We start from the raw sequence: 20,805 nt of genomic DNA on the forward strand, positions 1-20,805 counted from the left end.
ACTAATCTGGTGAGTCGGAAGAAAGGGAAGCTGCTTTCCGCCCTGGCAGGGCCTGGGCCATGTTCTAACCTGTGATGCCACACTCTGGGATTTCAACAGGACCAGGTGGGCATCCCTGCGAATTTTGACTTGGGGTCTGAATTAGCCACTTGTCGGTTGAAGAGGGTCGTCAGGGACAAGTACAAGGGATCCATGCCAAGGGTATCACCTCCAAGGGTAGCACAGCTGTGGAGAGCTCAGGCTCTGGCTGGGATCCAGCTCAGACCCCTCCCAGATGAGCAATTCTTCCTAAGCTCTTCCAAGCCTCAGTTTCTTACCTGTGAGGCAGTGTCTTCCTGATGTTGTGTGGGTTAAGAACCAAGGTATGTGAAGACCCAGCACGGTGCCTGACACATTCCCAGTGAGCCCCTGGCCAGTAGGACCTCACAGGACAGTGTTCTGCCATGGCACAGAGATCCTGTTGGTAAAGGTCGGGTAGTGCTTTACCCCACATAGCTCCAGAGCATGCAGGTTACTCAGTAGGGCAGTAGGGATAAGCACATGGTCTTGAGGGACCTTCCCAAACTCCCCCATCCATAATTTCCCTAGCAAATGCCCTCTGCTTTCCCGGGCCCTATGGCAGGTCTGATTTTGTTCCACTGATTCCCAACGGACCACATGCATCAGCTTCAGAAACACAGGAGGTGGTGTCCATGCACACATAGAGTCCTTGGGGAGGCTCTCGAGCTCACAGGCAGTGAGATTCTTAGGTGCCTTGGAATATATCAATCACACAGCGGCTTATAGGAACCATGGCCATGGCAGTCTCTTCCCTGAAGGACAAAAGTGCCTGGTGCGAGTTGCCTTGACCCAGAGAACAAAGCGCCCTTCTCCGAGTGCAGTGTGTTTACTTGCAATCCGGTGTTCGTTTTCAGAATGTCTGAAGCATCCTTTGGACCAAAGGCCGCTGCATAATAGAGGCCCACAGCTCTTCCAGGGCTCCTTGACATCTGGGAGGCAATAGCTCTATTGTTCTCTGCCTCAAAGATACTAAGCACAAGCCCTTGAGGGTGCTTTCTGTATCTTTGCTCGAGGCAGGAGAAAAGCAAAACTTTGTCTTTTCCTCTTGAATGTGAACACTTAGGGGCTAAATCAAGAAACAACCAACACATAATCATATGCAGGAGGGTTGATAGAATTTGCTCGTTGGCTTAGGGACAGCTGCAGTAAGCTTTGTCACGAGCAATTTGAAGCCTGAAGAAAAAGTCGCGCTCAAGCCCCCTGGCTTTATCCAGCTAAGCATGATGACTGAATTCCCAGCTGTTCTCCTCTCCACTTGAAGCTCAGCCTTGCATACCTGCTTTTGTAGCCAGAGCATTGTAATGAGAGGGAGGGTGCCGCTCCAGGCTGGATTCAGGGTGGGATCATGCTCACCTTAGATCCCAGCTGGTCCAGCCTCTCCGCCTCCTGGCCGACAGGCTGTGCGGCTGTGGTTCTGGGGCCCGTGCACTACAGGGAGGTCTGCAAGTGTCCACTCCGATCCATTCCTGAACTTGAGAGTGGCTGTCCTTGTGACTGGAGTGCAGCCTGAGGGGAACTTCTAGGGGTGCCAGTCATGTTGTGTTGCTTGATCTGGGTGCTGGTTATATGAGTTAGTGCAGTTTGAGAAAATTCATCACACATTTGTTATCTCAATACACGTTTTAAAAGGTATCCCTGAACTGATCTGCAGTAGCTGCATTGATCCCTGTTCTTTTACACTGAATGATGAGTTGGACATGCCCATGATAAGTCTCTGAGCTCATGAGGCCTTAAGGAAAGGTTGCATGTGGGCATTGAAGACCTTTGAGATGAAGGTGAGGAAGAGTGCTGCAGATGGACGGAACAGGCATGTCGAAGCTCAGACCCCAGAGATGCATTAGAAATGCTTGAAACCCTGTGGGAGGGCAGCGTCTGCATGCTATTGATGTGAGCTGAGGGGTCCGAGGGGTTCTTGTAAAATACACCACCCCATATCTGGACCTGACCATCTGACTTCGAGTCCCCTGACCTTTCAACATCTCCACCTGGCCCGCCTCAGGCCTCCCACCTACTTCCACTCCTGGAGGGACAGGCTCTCCATCCTGTGCTGTGTCCTGTCTGTGACTGAGCTCTATGCCTCAGGTCACACCTTTGTTCTCACCTTTATTTCCTGATCCTGTCCTTGCCCACGTCCTGCACCCAGATCAGACCCCAAGCCTCCTCTGGTATTTGTCTTCACCAATGTCCTGGTGCGGGACAGCTGGTCTACCTGATGACAGCAAAGCCTGCCAGGCAACTGTCCTGCCTCTATGAGCACTGCCTTTACCACAGCGGCCTTGTCCTGCTGCCCACCTAGCAGTGGAATGCGATATTTCAGAGAACTTTTTCCTCTTAAGAAGAAAGCCAGCCTGTAAAAACTATGCTCTTTTTTTTTCCTGCTCCATTTTCAGTGAAACCAGAGGACAGATGGTCATCGTCCCCCACGTTAAGGAAGAAAAAAACTCACTAACAATTAAAACTGAAATGACCAGCATGTAGAAATATCATCTCACCAGAATTCTAAAACACAAAATAAACAGCAACATTTCCTGGTTGCGGTAAAGCTCAGTGGTGGAGTTCTCTTTTTCAGAGTAGGCCAAATATACGCTTTAAAAGAACATAAATGATTTCTTTTATTTCTTAGCCAAGGATCGTGAGGCACTAATTTACATGACCTCTGTCTTTCTTCACAGCAGGGGACTTTAGTGCAGTTGTGTTCAGAAGGGAGTCTCACGAGGACCGGGGCCACTTGGAGCCTCAGTGCTATTTTCGTGTCAGCAGACAAAAGTAGGAACAAAGCCGGCCTTCATTACAGATGTGCAGGGGAGCTAGCTGCTGCACGAAGCTCTCAGAAACACTCGGAAGATGAACAATGGCTCCCAGAGAACATGAACAAGATACATTTCAATTTCAGAAACAAATGCACATGAAAGATCATCTTTTATTGGAGAACATACGTTAACTTATCCTCTTTTCAAAAACAACCAGGAAACAGTGACCTTTCTGATGCCTTCATGAGCTGCAGTTTTAGGAGAACATAATAAATGCCACTAGACACCATGGAGCAGAAAACACAAGGATTCAACAAATTAAACTTTGGAACACACGCCAAAGACACCCAGAGTAGACCTATGTATACAGTCACTGCTATTGTATTATTTTTTCCATCAAAAAGTTGACATTCAGAATATTTAAGATATATGGCTGCCCTTTCAGACTTCAAATTTGGGTTTATTTCCTGGTGATGCTGTGTTTATTTAGCCTTGTATTAATGTCATGCATCAGAAATGGGTTTTCATGAAAACAAAATTTCTTATTTGACTTTTTTGCTATCCAAATTCAGCATGGATGCCATTAAAATAATGAGATGTTAGGTTAGGTTTGATGCGCTTATAGCTTTTTATACGTAAAAGTGTAGTCACTGAAATCTTTTCTGGTGTGATTTTCCTTCTATCATTTTGTCTATGAGAATGTAAGAGTTAATAAGCTACAATGAGCTAGAAATTAAATTAGGTTTAAAATCCAGGGAAATGGAATGAAGAGAATAGGCTTACATATATATTGGGAAAATGATCAAATCTGGATGGTTTCGAGGGCCTCAGGAGAAAAGCCAGTTTCCTGTGCTAGAATTTATTCTCTTTCCTGCTTTTATGACTTGCACATAGGTTTGTATTGTCTTCCTGGGGTTTATTTATGAGCAAGGTTTCATCACCACCACCAGCCTATTTTCAAACCAAGTATGATTGTTGTTACTTACAAATGTTCTTGTCTTGATGTTCCTACACTCACTTTCTTAGGCTTTGGGACTATGGAAAGGACAAATTACAACTGCCACATGAGCTCACCTCAGTGCTAAGACGCCTAATGGGGCCTCCTGTATACTGAGGGCAAAGCTAACCCCGTTTCCAAGTGACAGGGCTATGCATGTCTCCTCGGACTTGATACTCAGAGATTCTTTTTTAAACTCAAAATACCAAGTAAAGTAAACCATTTAATCTTTCTTGGGAATGAACTGTTGTGTTGGCCAATAATGAACATGAAAATGATGCATCTGAAAGTAGAAGATGCTAATCTTGCAAATCTATTTTCTTTTCCTTAATGAGTACAAAGAGATTTTTTTTTTTTTTAGTCTTTGGTCCTGCAAAAACCAAAAGATTATGGCATACAATTATCTCACTGTCAAAAATTACACTTTGGTTGAAAATCAAATCTACATTCTTGAATATTTAGCCTTTAATTTTTTTTTTTTTTTTTTTTGAGATGGAGTTTTGCTCTTGTTGCCCAGGCTGGAGTGCAATGGCATGATCTTGGCTCACCGCAACCTCCACCTAACAGATTCAAGCAGTTCTCCTGCCTCAGCCTCCCGACTACAGCTGGGATTACAGGCATGCGCCACCATGTTCGGCTAATTTTGTATTTTTTTTTTTTTTTTTTGAGTACATAAGAGGTTTCACCATGTTAGCCAGACTGGTCTGGAACTCCTGACCTAAGGTGATCCTTCCGCCTTGGCCTCCCAAAGTGCTGAGATTACAGGTGTGAGCCACTGCGCCCGGCCTAATTAATCTCTCTTTAATTTTCATTTAAGTTCATTCTCCATTACAAATTAAGATATGACAGCCAAGCATTTACTGAGGGCTAATAATGCAGATGTCTGACCCCAGTGGCAGCCACACCTGGAGAGGTGCCGAGTACTTGCAACTCTGGTCAGAGGCTTGCTCCAGGGGTGAGGGTAGGAGCAAAGTCGTCCAGATGAGCGTTCATCTCTCAGGAAGACGAGGTCAGAGAGGGGTCTCGGGATACAATAGAACCAAAGAAAGGCCTTTGAAGGTCAGGCAAGCTTCAGAGAGACTTAACACAGGTAGTTGTCCAGGGCAGAAACTCTCCTCTCTTTCATCCCATCCCAATTTATCTGTTAACTTTTATTTCTCAAACATCTCTTGACCACATCCACTTGTAAACTGCCCTCTTTCCACATCATGGCTCAGCTACCACCACTCCTTCCTTCCTGGATGGTTGAAGCAGCCTTCTCTCCAGGCTCTGTTCCTATGCACTCACTGCTCTCTAACCCATTCTCCATGTGGCAGTCAGAGATGCAAAACTCATTCTGCCTTTCTCCATTGCAAACCTCCAGGGACTTCCATTGTCTCTAGAGTTGAGCCTAAACATTTTAACCCTTATGTCCCAGGCCCTTCACAACCCGACTCCTACATGCTACTAACCTCATCTCATGATGCCCGGACTTGGTTCCCCTAGCACTCAAGCCTTAGTCTATCTGTTTAGCTCCTTAAGAACACGTATTCTTCTGTCTTTCTGTCTCTGTCTCCCTCTGTTTCTCTGTCTCTCGTTTCCGCCATCTCCTGGCCGCCTACACACTATCCCCTTTGCCTAGAATTTGGTTATTCTCCTTCTTGCCTGGCTATCTCCTATTTCTCCGCCAAGAATTGGATTAAATATCGCTTCCCCTGGGAAGCCTTCCTTGACCCTCGTGGAGACCATCAGTATTTTTCATACTTTATTATCCCTATTTGATGTTTTTTTTTATTAGACTATATATAGAAGTCTATAAATTATAGACTTCAGCCAAATCTATTTTTATAAAGTCATATTCACCATGCCCATTTATGTTTATATTGTTGAAACTGCCTTTGCACTGCAGTGGCAGAGTAGTTGTGACAGGACACTTATGACCCACAAATCTCAATAGTTATTATCTGGCCACTGACAAAATAAGTTTGCTGATCTCTGCTAGAAACAATTAGGTCAGATATCGTGGCATTATTCCATCATTGTGACCTGGGACAATGCCCAGCAGTAATCATTTATTACATGTTTGTTGAATGGGTAAATGAATGAATGACTGTTGCACACACAGACAGAGAAGCACAGCACTAAAGCCAGACAGTGGACACAACTGGATCACCTTTGCAGAAGGTTGCTATGTAGAAAAATACTAAGCACTCAGGTTCTTACTGCTGCTGTTGCTGATACTGCTTCTCCCAGTTATGTATTGACTGTTTACCACATGCCACATACAGAGCGAACTGACTTGCCTGGCTTTTCTCATTTAATCCTCTCCACAATCTAATATGGCTGGTTCTATTGTTATATCTATTTTACAAAGAAAGAAACTGAGTCTGAGAAAATTCAAGTGACTGGCCATCGTTCTACAGCTAGGAAGTGGGCCATGGGGAGCCTACCATTTTAATCTCTATGCTTCCAAATGTGTTATCTCACCTGTCTATTTGAGGATCATGTCTTTAGTTTCATTTTGCTTTGATGGAAAACATCTTTTTGAGAAATTGGCTAGGTAGCAAAATGAATGTTTTTTTTTTTAATTTTTATTTGTAGAAAATTAGCCTTCTGTATTGGAATTAGATTTTTTACAAATTTTATTGCAGCCAAAGGTATAAATTACATTTTCAAAATAGTTACATTTGAGCTGAAAAATGCCCTAGTATTGGGCTACTAAGAAAATTACAAAATTATAAAATCAGAAACTGCGTAAGAGGGAATGGTAAGAACCACCATAACCAAACAATCTCAATTACAAACAGCAGCAGCAGCAGCATTGCTGAGAGGTGTTTTAATAGTTAAGGAATGTGAGTTTTCTCCTGTGTGTAAAGATCTGATGAGTGGTGGCGACTGGTTCAAGATGCCAAGGACATATCAGCTTTGCGCTGGATTATAAATAGCACAGGTATTTCAGCACAGTGTCTGTGGTACTCAGTAGAATAAATAGTTATATCCCACACTGACAGAGTGAAGTAATGTTTACAATTTGACTTTGGCCTTCTTTTCGCTCCTAACTTCTCAAAGTTGGAATCACATTTTTATTCATTTATCTTCAATCCATGACATTATATGTGATTCATATTTTGTTTGTCTTTCTTTTTTCTTGCTTAGTGAGTTATTTACTCTAAAACAGGTCCATAGAATGAAGAAGAATTGAGTGCAAAATAAAAAGCCAGAGAAAACTTATATTTCCAAAATTTGATGAACTAGTTGGAAAAGGCAATATTCATGATTGATAAGGAAGCTTGCTGGGTTGAAGGACAAGGTTGTCCATCCAAAGGGAAAAATAATTTGAGCTTAGAGTCATGGCCAAAGTTAGAAGTGATGGAATTGAACATTTGAAGTAAAATCTTCAGTTTCTCTTCTGATACAGTCCTTTAAAAACTTTAACTATTTGAATTATTAAACAAAAACCTCCAAAGAAAAAAAAGCCCAGGACCAGATGGTCCTACTAGTGAATTCTGGCAAACATTTAAAGAAGAATCAATACCAATTCTTCTAAAACTCTTCCAAAAAATAGAAGATATGAGAACATTCTTAGCTTTTTCTATGAGGACAGAACTACCTTGATACAAAAGTCAGGGGAAGACATCAAAAGAAAACAGACTAGTTTGCTCCATGAATATAGACACAAAATACCAACAAACTCAAGCTGGCAGCATATTGAAAGGGCTATGCACATAACCAAGTGGGAATCATTTCAGAAACACAAGGGATGCTTCAACATATCCAACTCAATCAATGTAAGGTACCACATTAGTAGAAGGAGGAGGGAGAAAAAACAAGATCATCTCAATAGATGTAAAAAAAAAAAAAAAAAAAAAAAAAAAAAAAAAAAAGAAAAACATTGATGAAATTCAACACCCTGTCAAGGAAAAATAAAAACAAAAACTAGCTTAATCTAGAACAAGAAAGGAACTCTCTCAACTTGATAAAGGCCATTTATGAAAAACTAAAGCTCATTCATACTCACGGTGAAAGACTGACAGCTTTCCCCTAAGATTAGGGACAAAACAAGGGTGCCCACTTTCACCGTCTTTCCAGTGTTGTTCTGGAATTCTCTCCAGACAAGCTAGGCAAGAAAAAGAAATTAAAAGACACCCAAATTGGATAGGAAAAATAAAATGATCTCAAATTACAGATGATATAATATTATATAAAAACCCTAAGGAACCCACACACACAAACTATTAGAGCTACTTAATGATTTTATTAAGATCAACACAAAAATCAATGAATAGCAATGAATCATCTGAAAGGAAATTAAGAAAAATAATTCCACTTACAATATCATCAATAGAATGAAATACTTTAGAATCAATTTAACCAAGGAGGTGTAAGACATTACACTGAAAACTGTAAGATAATATGGAAAGAAATTAAAGAAAATCTAAATAAATAGACATTCCATGTTCATGGGTAGGAATTTTAATATTAAGACGGTGATATGGTTTGGATGTTTGTCCCCTCTGAATCTCATGTTTAAATGTAATTCCCAAAGTTGGAGTTGGGACCTGGTAGGAGATGTTTGTGTCACAGGGGTGAATTCCTCATGAAGGGCCCTTACCAAGGTAATGAGCTCTCATTCTGTTAGTTCACGAGAGCTGGTCCTCTAAAACAGCCTGGCATCTCTCCTGCTCCCTCTCACCATGTGATACACCAGCTCTCCCTTTGCCTTCCACCATGATTGGAAGCTTCCTGAGGCCCTCACCAGCAGCAGATGACAGCACCGTGCTTCCTGTAGAGTCTGCAGAAGCATGAGCCAAAATAAACCTCTTTTTCTGTATAAATTAGCTGGCGTCAGGTATTTATAGCAACCCCAAAATGGACTAACACAAATGGCAATACTCTCCAAATCAATCTATAGATTAATTGTAATCCCTATCAAAATCCTGATGGCTTTCTATAAAGATAGAAAAACGGAACCTACAATTCTTATAAAAATTCAAGGAACTCAGAATAGCCAAATCTGTCTTTAAATGGAAGAACAAAGGTGGAGGACTCACACTTCCTGACTTGATACTGACTACAATTCTACACTAATCAGGACATATAACACTGGCATAAGTATAGCCAGAGATCAAGGGGATACAATTGAGAATATAGGGGAAAGAAAGCATAATATATGGTCAATTGATTTGCAACAAGGGTTTCGACATAATTCAGTGGGATGGAATAATCTTTTCAACAAATGGTTCAGAGGCAACTGGATATCGCATGCAAAAGAATGAAATTTCGCCTGTCTCATGTCATATACAAAAACTAAGTTAAATTATATCAGAAACAGAAATTTAATGCTAAAACACTGCTGAATGAAAGCAAAGAAGATTTAAATAAATCAAAAGACATCCTGTGTCCATGGGTTGAAAGACTTAATGTTAAAACAAATTGTTAAGCTCTTAGGAAAAAAAGGGGTAAATTTTTATGACCTTAGATTTTGCAATGGTTTCTCAGATATGACATCAAAAGTACAAACAACAAAAACATGGATAATTTAGACTTCATCAATTTTAAAATCTTTTCTGCATAAAGACACTATCAAGAGTAAAAAAAATAATCCACAGAATGAGAACACTCTCAAATCATATATCTGATAAGTGTCTAGCACCCAGAATACAAAGAATTAGAACTCGACAACAAAAAGACTAACCCGATTAAAAATGGGCAAAAGCCTTGAATAGACATTTCTACAGAGAAGATGTACAAATGATCAACAGGCATATGAACAAATGCTCACTATCAGTATCATTTGCAAAATTCAAATAAAAATTACAATAATACAATACCACTGTATACCCACTAAGATGGCAACAATAATAATGTAAGCAAAACATAACAAGTGTTGGTGAGAATGAGAAGCAACTGGAACTCTCACACCTTGCTGGTGGGAAAGTGAAGCAATGCAGCCACTGTGTAACAGTCTAGCAGTTTCTCAGTAAGTTAAACACAGAATTACCATTTGAACCAGCAAAATCACTCCTAGGTATAAATCCAAAAGAATTGAAAGCAGGTGTTTGAACAAAAATTTGTATGTATATATAGTTGTGCAATTCACCATAGCTAAAGAGAGAAACCCCAATTGTCCAATGGATGAATAAGTAAAATGTGGTATATCCCCAACATGGAATGGTATCCAGCCGTAAGAAGGAATGAATTACTTATACATGCTAAAACATTGATGAACCTTCAATCCTTTGTGCTATATGAAAGATGTCAGACATGGAGGCCACACATTGCATGATTTCATTTACATGAAATGTCCAGAATAGGCAAATCAATAGACAGAAAGTAGATGAGTGGTTACTGGAAACTAGGGATAGAGAGTGATGGTAAATGACAACTTCATAGGTACAGATTTCCTTTTAGGATAATAAAAGGTTCTAGAACTAGAGAGTGATAATGGTAATGGTTGCACATGTGAACATACTTAATATCACTGAAGTGTATGTTTTACTGTTTACAAAAGCACTGTGTATTTGCTACTAAAGGTTTCAGACACACACAAACAGTAAGAAAAATGAAATGTACCTGTACTCCTAAAAATTAACTACAGTGACTTTTTAAAATGGTGATCCCTTCAGTCTGTCATGTGCATATGGGTGTGTGCACACAGACAGTATTTATTTTCATTTCTAACAAAACTGTTATTATACAGCACATAATGCTTCATAATCTGTTTTCCCCCTTCCTATATCATGAACATTTTCCCATTGTCATTTTGTATTCTCCCACATCACATTAAATGCCTAGATAATATTCCATCTTATGGATGTAACATAATTTAGCCAATTTCTATTGTTGGATGGATTCTAACATTTTAGAGTTGGAATACACTACAGACATTATCGCGTCCAACTTATTTCTTTCCCGAGCTCTATAGCTGTAAGCCTTAAACACATGGCACACAAAAACCATTCACATTTTGAAAACAGAGTTAATTTTCCACTTTCCAGCTGGATTTGGGTGTTGTATGGGCTTTGGATTCACCATTCAGGAACCTGAAAGATGGAAATGGTGAGGGAGGCGGTTAGGAGGGGGGATGAGCCAGGTGTAAAATAGTGCCCAAACATCAACATTCTATCCTGAATGGTTTTGTTTTCCTGAAAAATAGACATGGAAGATCACAAAATAGGTTGCATTGAATCTGTTGATGACAGTTCCATCATGCAAAATAGATAATGCCTTCAGAGAGGAGCAAATAAGTAGCAGAGCCCATGGCAATGAATGCCTCCTGTATTGAAGCAGTACTTTACCTTACCCACAGTTCACAGAATGAGAACATCCTGTGGCTTGGTCATGCTGTGCTGAGCTTCCCTTTGTGTTTCCAGAGGCGTATGAGCCAGGCATGAGAAGCAGTTCTTTACTTTTTCATTTTCGTTCATGGTCAGAATCAGAGAAATCAGGATATTATCCAACAGTGTCTTTAGATCCAGGTCACTCATATAAGGGTGAAAGTAAATATGTTCATTCCTTGAGGTATATAAGAAACATAACACATATTTTGGATGCTTGAAAATCAGTGAAGCAGATACGTATGTTTCCTGAGATGTTTCTCATGATAGGTAAGCTTTTCTAGCTAGAGCCATTAGCCCTTGCTTGTCACCAGGTCATTTCTCTTGTGGTTGGCTTCTTATTCCTTCCGTTGGTTTAGTTGGGTGTAGGAGGGTACAGATGAGGCCTCATTAAATTGGCTAGATTTAAGCTTAGGCATTAATCCAAGTTGGATTGGTTTTAAGAAGGATCGTTTCTTGACCTTTCTTCCTATTACATTGAGTGGATTTTTCTTACTGAGTTATAGGAGGAGGGTATACAACTCAGGCAACAATTATTTTCCTTTTCATATATATAAGTAAACAGGAAAATAGATATTTATTTGTGTTTAATGACTTGTGCCACTTACAGAAGAATTTCTATATGGCCCCAGTATGTCTTGACTAAGTTAATGAGCTTTACAGAATAAATATTTATTTGTTTAGTGGCAAGTAAAAGACATAGAAATAATATGTAATATATATAATATATTAACAATACATAACATATATATTAACAATATGTAATATATATGTAACATTATTTCTATGTCTTTTGCTTCCCATTAGACTGTATTCATGGTACACAGAAATTCTGAAAGTTTGTTCAACTGAAAGATGAAATATCTATTTCCATTATGGTTTCTAGCCTTTATGTTTTAATTAGTAAGACCTTTCATCTTCAACATTACTGTTTGTTTTTAATATTTCTTTGTATTCTATTTCTACATGTATATATAGAGTGCCCCCTCTCCTACTTAGCTCTCTTAGCCACCCTGCATCTAGTAATTTTTTTTATATGGTGTGAGGCAGGGAGATGAGGAATACTATTTCAAGGCCACCAGCTATAAAACCTTGTTTCTCAATAACAGATGACTACTCAGAATGCATTTTCTCTCCTTGGAAATAAAACATAAAAGAAGTCCTGCTTGTTGACAGTGGTAGAAACTTCATTTTATATGAACTCCTAATCACTGAGCTCCCAACAGTCTTATTCCTAATCAAAGCTAACACAAAGCTTAGACACATGTTTCTATAGCCCCCTGGTCACCCTTCTAAGGGAAGACATTCTAAAGTCATTCACAGATTTATAAAATGTTTTCTCATAACCAGTTGCCAGTTACAGAAGAATTTCTGTATGGCCCCAGTATGTCTTGACTAGATGAACTTTGTGGAATAAATAGATACATATAGGAGATAAGGTCAAAACCCCTAAGTCCAGAAAATTCTCCTAAAAAAGACTTCTCCTTTGTGCCTGGCCCAGGTAATTTGTTTTATATGCATTTGGCCATGGGGAAAAATCAGAGGACCATTGGTGGCATGAAGCTTCCCAAGGGGTAGGACTTACAAGCAAGTCATGGTGCTCAAGTTTTGCAGGGAGGTTTGTGACCTAGAACCTCAGTGATCCTGGCTTCAGTCTTCTACTCTTTTGATAATTACTGTATGGTTTGGCTGTGTCCCCACCCAAATCTCATCTTGAATTGTAGCTCCTATAATTCCCACATATCGTGGGAGGTAACTGAATCTTGGGAGCGGGTTTTTCCCATGCTGTTCTCATGATAGTTGAGTAAGTCTCACAAGATCTGATGGTTCTAAAGAGCAGTTCTCCCACGCGTGCTGTCTTGCCTGCCACCATGTAATATGTGCCTTTGCTCCTGCTTCACCTTCTGCCGTGATTGAGAGGCCTCCCCAGCCATGTGGAACTGAGTCCGTTAAGCCTCGTTCCTTTATAAATTACCTAGTCTCAGGTATTTCTTCATAGCAGTATGAAAATGAACTAATACAATTTCCTTGATGAGAGAGGGTTTTTCCTTTGCCAGCAACGGGAACACAGTTCAAACCAGCATCTGTCAGCTGAGACACTTTGTTCCTTCTTTGTTTACCAGACCATAGACAAGTGCAGAGAGCCTCTTCTAAATGCAGTGGATCTAGGTGAGTGAACCAGAAGGAAGGAAAAGCACACTGAGTGATCTGGGGCACAATGACCACTGAGTTATTCCAAAAGAACAAAATGTCTTCATTGATTGAATCACTTAGTCATTTCTTGCTCATGAATTTCTCCCACCAGTGCATGTTGACCTTCTGGTGGAAGCATCACCGCCCATAGAAACTTTCTGCCCTTGTTCCCAGAGCCTTTCTTCCCAGCGTAGTAGCACTGGTAGTGTTGGCAAAAGACTAGAGGTGACTGAGTATGGAGGGGTGGACCATCCCACCCCACATCAGGTGCTGAACTGAGAAAACAGCAAAGGGCAGAGGACATTGCTGAGTGGTGGCTGGGATGCTCTGTTTGCATTGATCTCTGATGCAATTAACAAATTCATAATGAATATATTCCACAAACCTCCCTCTGGAAACTTTTGGGAGCTATACATGTTTTCTAGGAACCAGGTGAATTCAGGGAGGACTAAAGGTTTACAGAGTCCAATCCCCTCCTAGAGCTCAACTTGGCTTTTTCTTCTTACCCTCTTGAAATGTGTTCCTATTTAGGTCTTCAAGAGCATGAGACATGAGCCTGCCGCACTGGTACCTGCTGGGAGATGAGAGAGGAGACTTGTTTCAGTTACAGTCTCTCCCTTATTCTTTTCATTGTCAGTGTCTGGCCAAATGGAAATTGTCAAATTCTGTCATAGCAGGAAGCTCTGACTATCCAGGGTCATGAATTATGGTTTTTGCCAAGCTAGAGGTTGAACCATTCTCAGGTCTAGAGGCTCCTTATAGGGATGGAATTCCAGGATTCCAGAGGGCTCTTCTTGTCTTGCAAAAAGAAAAGATTGCTCAGGCACCAGTCCACTCGTGTGTTTGTGTGTTCTGGCAAAGTAAAGATGGTTTCTTGGAATTGGGTTCAGTATCTTACACCTACTGGCACCTGAATCCCCATTTGTTGTTAAACACAGCCATAGATCTTTCTCTTTTCCAGGTTTTTGATCTCCCAGGAGACCAAATGTACCATTACGTGCAAAGGAACACCACACCTGCTTACAGCTCTGTGGTCATCACAGAGAAAGTTAGTGGGAAAAGGGCCTGGAGCTGGCTGAAGGTGCATGCTGGCTTCAGGCTGGCACCTCTACCCTTGGGATGTTGGCATCTCACCTTGTAGCTGGGAATCTCGCCACAGAGAAGCAGATGGACCCTGGGGCTGGAGCAGCCAAGAGACTCTGCTTCTGCATCCAGAGTGTTTGTGGCCAAGTGAGTCTCTAATTCACAATGTCAAATGAGCTTGCCTTCCACAGCCTCAACTGCCTTGGTGAAGGACAGGGGCTCTGTGCCAGATATGCTTCAGAATGTACAAAGTGGAGCCTCTGTCTGAGCCCCTTCCTGAGAGCTGAGTGGATGTTCTACAAGGTGTGGGCCTCTGCCGGGAGCCTGGAGAAGTCCCTTTGGCTGAAGTGGCAGGAGGTGGCTCTGGGAGATGGTGACGTGTCCCCCTGACAGGCCTAAGTGACAGAGGGTTGCTCCTTGCCTAGGCTTCAAACCAAATGCTTCCCCAGGGTCAAGCTATGCTGTTTAGCGACTGGAAGCAAAAACTAATATCAAGGGGGAGAAAAATCTGTGGAAGGGTTATTGGGTGCTAGCATGCCTTTAGCACTTCCTATCTACCAGCCTGTGAGCTAGGGCAGCCATCACAGGCTTATTGTTATGGTGCCCTTTTGATAGCTGAGACTGAAGGTTAGAGAGGTCATGACACTTGCCCCAAGTTACAATGTGAAGCCAAGGAGACAAGACCCCAGCCAAGGCTGTCTGAAAGGAGACAAGACCCCAACTAAGTCTGTCTGACTCAGCCATATCAGGTAAATCCTTCAGACCTATGCAGTGAGTAGAGATGGTATTTAACACAATCCTCCCAAAATCAACTAAAGTTAGTGAGGAAAAAAAACAAAGTCCACCCTCCCACCTTGACTCTTGCAACTTGAACGCCCCTCCTCCTCCTGCCAGCAGCCTTGACCATGTGACAGCAAAACCAGGTTTGCTTTAGCAGATTCTGTCTCCTGATCTGCTGCAAAGATCTGGGGAGGAGGCTACTTTCTTACATGCCCTGCAACTGTTTTCGGTATAAAGCCTTAGAAGATGAAGCCTATCCTGATTCATTTATTCCCCAAATATCTGCTTTTCTTCTCTCCCGGGGTCTGAACTTCTCTTCTTTCTGCACAGTGTTGGCTGTCACAGATCGCAAATCTAAATGAGTCGTATAATTTCCCCAACAATGTCCAATTGGTGAACGTGGTGGCTGAATAGGCACTGTGTATGTATTGAAAACCCGTAGGCAAGCAAAAATGACAGCCGCTTCTTTACAAATGTGACTGAAACTTCCCATCTCCTCCCCCCTTCCACCCTCGCTGGGGGTCTTATTATTTTCACAATTACTAGTTAGATAGAAAGCAGGTGTGTGTGTGTGTGTGTGTATGTGTGTGCACGTGTTTGTATGCATGTGTGTGTGTAAAGCTTCCTGGTTGCTCAGATACAAAAGGAGAACATGTTCTATTGTTTTAAAATCTTAAAGAAAATAATTATTAGCTTTCTTGCCTTTACTCTCCAGCTTACAGCCTACAGGTGCAGGAAAACCCCAACTGCGGTCCCTACTCAGCCCTTTGTGCGAAGGGTGCAGACATTTCCTTCAAAAAGGTTAGGTGCTGATTTGCATGGGACTTACGTGTACTTAGCATATTGATTGCTCATTTCCAGCCGAAGGCTGAGCACCCAACCTCCGGCACCGCCTCTCCCCTTCTTCCACCCACCTCATGCCTATCTGCTGCAGGTGGATTTTTAACTACAAATCCAGCATGTATCTGGGGAGCTCCACCTTGAGGCGAGAAGCTCCTTCAGAGTGATGGTGAATACCTAGACCAGAAGGAATCCTGTCTCATGTTTTAGAATATACAGTAATAAAGTTTCAGGAAAACTCTTGTTGCTATAATTTTAACATAATTTAAAGGCCAAGGTGTGATATTCCTTAACATATAGAACTGTTTCTTTTTTTCTTTCTTTCACGCTGGTGGGAAGAATAAGTTGTATCCTGACCAAGTGCAAGTCAGAAGGGATAAAGGTGAGCCCGCCTCTAAAATTCCTTCTTGAGATCTGACATTTCCTTCCTATTCTGAAGGTTATCAGTCAGTGCATATCTGTTAAGATGACCACCAATGTCTTGTGCCACTGTTTTAGGGAGGTCTGCCTTCCTCGCCTTCCTGGCTGACATTCTGTATTAGGAACCCACATTTGCTCACACTTTTCTCCATATACAGAGGTCATGTGGTTGCTTCATTTGTGTGTTAATTTTTTGTATATAACCGCTCCAGTCTTCCTCCTGAGCTGTCCCATTTGCTTTATAAGAAAGGGGAGAAAAAATCTAGTTCATGCCAATAATCTTGGAGTTAGTCTCATGAAATAATGTGTTTAGGATCGTCAACCTCAGTCGCAACTTGCAGATTTCTATCACCTTCTGTTTCTTTCCAAACCAAAAGATTAGGTGTAGGGGTACAGTGTGTCGTGTGTCTGTGGCAGAGGAAAGCAGGAAGCTGTAGATTTCCAGGGCGCCTTGGGAACCTTCACACATCCCCTCCTCGGGTGTCTGCAGGGATGTCCATTGTCACCCTGGTTGCTGCAAGTCACATGGTCCTACTGAGATGATGTTTTCATTTCTATTGCTGAGTAACAAACTGTCCCCAAACTGAGAGGCTTAAGATTATTTTTCTCACAATGTTGTGGGTCAGAAATTTGGGGAGGGCTCAACAAGCCAGTCTCTCATGTTATTTACACAAAATGTCAGCCAGGGCTGCCATCATTTGAAAGCTCAACTGGCCAAATGTTCAGAATTGACTGGCTGGCGGTTGACACTGGTCATCAACTTGGAATTGAACTGGGCTGGCAGCCAAAGGAATGACATGGGGTTGAATCATGGTGGTTTCAGGATAATCGAGCTCCGTGCATAGCACCTAAGATGTCAGAGAGCAAGTGTCTCAGCCAACAAGCAAGAACCATGTTACCTTGTAGTACCAGGTTTCAAGAGTAACCCCGTACCACTCCGGCATAACCTGTGGTTACAAATGACCTCGAACCTGCCTGTCTTCAAGGGTAGAAAGTCAACAGGGTTCTCAAAGAACATGCGTTGTGGCAGATATCATTCTGGACACATTTGGAAAATGCAGTCTGCCACAGCTGACCGGGTCTTATTCTAGGTCTTTCTGTGCTAATGCCCTCTTTGATGAATTATCATAACCTCCATTTAACCATTAGCTTGGAATGTGGGATCACCTTGTTCCTTGCCCCAGTTCACCCGTAACGTAGAATGTTTGCTGGATTTCAACTTAACTGCTTCCTCTATTTCCTCCTTTAGAGACCACCATGGCAGACACCCAGTGGTCTATATTCCTTCCCTTGAGTCTTGTAGGCACTAGGAATTTAGGAAAGGAACCCCTTGTGACTTCTGAGATAAGTCATAAAAGGTGGTAGAGCTTGGGGTGCTCCCACTTAGAGCACAGCCTCCATCCTATGATGAGGCTGCAGAGGCCACGTGAGAAGGCCCTGAGGGTATTCTTGCTGATAGCTCCACTGCTGTCCCACGTGACAGGCAGCACCAATGGCCAGATGCAGGAGTGAGGACAGCCGTGGATGTTTGCTGCTCCTGCTCTTGAGTTGCCCTTAGGTTTAAAGTCCTCAGTTGAAGCTGTGGATGTTACCGAGTGGAGACGAACTGTTGCCCATCCTGAGTCCTGAGCCAAAGACAGCAAGAGATAAGAAAATGGTTGCTGTTGTTTAAGCCACTAAATTTAGAGATGGTTTATTATGCAGCAATAGTAACTGGAACATCTGCTAACCCATTAGGATAAATACAAAGAAGGCAACATATAGATACATCATAATTAAACTGCCAAAAACCAAAGTCAAGGAGAAAAACACAGAAGGAACCAGAGAAATTAACATGCTACATACAAGGAATTACAATTCAGAAAACTGATGATTTTATCTCAGAAAAAAAATGAAGGCCAGAAGACAGCAGAACAATATTTTTAGACTGTTGAAAACAAAACAAAAAACTTTCAGCTCAGAAGTCTGTATCCATCGTGGTATCAAATGATCTGACTTTGGAGAGAGAAAGATCGGATTAGAATCCTAGTTCCATTGCCCTATTTCCAATCCTACAATGTGGCATCAATACACAAAATATGACATTAATGTACGAAATATGACCCAGGCGAGAATTTACACCTCTGAGCTCCAGTTTCCATATATTTTCTTTACAAGGAAAAAGTCCTATTACAGCCATTTGACAGCACCACTATGACATTCTATAAACAATAAACATGAAAATGCTTTGTAAACTGAACCAACACAAAGACTTAGTAGAATCTGAAACAGATTTACTCTTGGTTTCCCTTGTTTGAGCACACATGAAAGGTACGTGTACAGTAGCGAAGACTAGAGTTCTAGAGTCAAACGTGTAAGGATTCGATGGCTTTTTCTTTTTACGACTTGCTAACTGAGATGACATACTGATTGATCATTTATGCTCTCTAAACTTCATTTTTTATATCAATCCAATGGTAAAGTAATAGAATTACTTGCGAAAACTGTTGCAAGGATTAAATGAGATACACAGAGAGACTTCACTATGCTTGGTATACAGAGTGGCTCAACAAAGAGTCGGTTTTCTACTTTAGTGAAGTATAGATTAAATGCATGTATTCATCATTGATTTGGGAAATGTATAAAAATGAGGCAATAGGACAATTCCCACTGTCAAACACTGGGCAGGTTGCTTTACTTCCCTGAACCTTAGTTCCCCAGTTGTGGAATGAACGGGAAGAGTCACATTCACAGAGCAAATGTGAGGCTTGTGGAATGTGTACGGCACTCATGTGTGCTCAAACAAAGGAAAGCAAAAGTAAGTCTGTTTCAGATTCTACTAAGTCTTTGCACTGGTTCAGTGTACAAAGGATCTTCATATTTATTGTGTATAGAATGTCGTAATGGTGCTGTCAAATGGCTGCAATGCAACTTTTCTCTTCGTGAAGAAAATATATGGAAACTGGAACTCAGAGGTGTAAATCCTTGCCTGAGTCATATTCGACGGGAACAGCTAGATGCTTACTGCCACTCTGAAGCTCTCTGTCTGTCCTGTGTAGACCCTCCCTCTCCACTTCCCTCATGGGATTTTCGATTATTGGGAGTAGGTTTGTTACATGTATACCACGTCCCAGTAGGTTTTAAGGTGGTGTATATGGTATCCGAATTTGCAAATTTGGCCAGTTGTGACATCAGAAAATGTTATGGTGTAGCACAGCCATGAGGCTTGGGTTCAAGCCCCCCAGGTCTACCACTTGGGTGATTTGGGACAAGAGGCTTAACCTCACCATTCTCAGTTGGTTCCTCATTTACAAAATGAGGATAATAGCAAAGTCTAGCTCATAGTGTTATGTGAAGGATTCATGAGTTAATATGTAAACAGTGCTCAGCATAGTAGCTGGCATGTTCTCAGTGCCACGTGGTGGCTGTTATTATTTATCTCTGAGACTGCAAGCTCCATAAAGGCAGGGATTCTTGTTCATTCTGTTCATTGCTCAGTACATTGTGATGTTCGATAAATATCTGCTAAAAGTTGCTTGCTGAGTAAATTCTGTCCTTAAGTGCCTTCCATGTTGCCAATAATAATAAAAAGAACAACACTAACTTCTAAAATAATTTTCATAGTAACATGATCAATAATACGTGGTGTTCTCCTGTCTCTGCCCTGAGCTCAGTGCCCCTTTGGTGCTGGCACTACAGACCCTCACACTGCAGGATGCCAAGAACACTCATTCTGTTTTCTGTTTCTGCCTCCCCCTGCCCAGCCTGGCCTGACTGGGGAGTTATCTATCTCAAGGTGTTTCCACCTGCTTCCCCTTGAAGACGCTGATCTTCTTCTCAAAGCCTCCCACTAGGATAAGCCCCCAAAACATGCTAGTTATGAATCTTACCAGAGTGGGATGATGCTTTAGGGACAGGGAACCTTCCCCAAACCCTGCAAATCACTCAGTTCCCCTTGAGAAAGAAATGGCTTGATTGGCACCATTTGTGGAGAGGGGCAGGGGTTATTGAGTCACAGTGTTGAAGTGAAAACACACAATTCAAAGTCTCAAATATTTTAAAACTTCCCTGGACTCGCAGGCCTCCCTTCCACTCACAGCCTTTTGAAGTAGCTCTGTGGACTTGTACCAGAGAGATGAAAAGCTGAAATCCAGCTGCTGTTCATACCGGCTTTGAGATTAGGAAAGGTAGAGCTGAATTTGGGCAACGATACTCGGAAGCTTTTCCCCAGCTGATGGAGGCCTGCCCTGGAGGTGCTCAGCTCCACCTCTGCTGTCCGGGCTGTGAGCAAGAACACCCAAGGAAAGCCAGCAACCTCCTTCACTCTTCCTCCCCATCCATTCAGGTACAGGCCACAAGTCTGCAGCATCTCACTACAAATTTAGCA

At 41.8% G+C, this 20,805-nt stretch overlaps 1 long non-coding RNA gene across 1 annotated transcript; it reads right to left on the minus strand.

Annotated features, from left to right (window-relative positions):
• Positions 1-16,960: 16,960 nt before the first annotated feature.
• LOC144332257 (uncharacterized) lies at positions 16,961-20,362 on the minus strand. Its single transcript, XR_013400159.1, has 2 exons — positions 20,309-20,362; positions 16,961-17,287 (listed from the first exon to the last, which is right to left on the minus strand). It is a non-coding gene; the product is annotated as an uncharacterized LOC144332257 (long non-coding RNA).
• Positions 20,363-20,805: the final 443 nt, after the last annotated feature.

The sequence above is a fragment of the Macaca mulatta genome, chromosome 10, assembly GCF_049350105.2.
Source record: "Macaca mulatta isolate MMU2019108-1 chromosome 10, T2T-MMU8v2.0, whole genome shotgun sequence".
NCBI lineage: Eukaryota > Metazoa > Chordata > Mammalia > Primates > Cercopithecidae > Macaca > Macaca mulatta.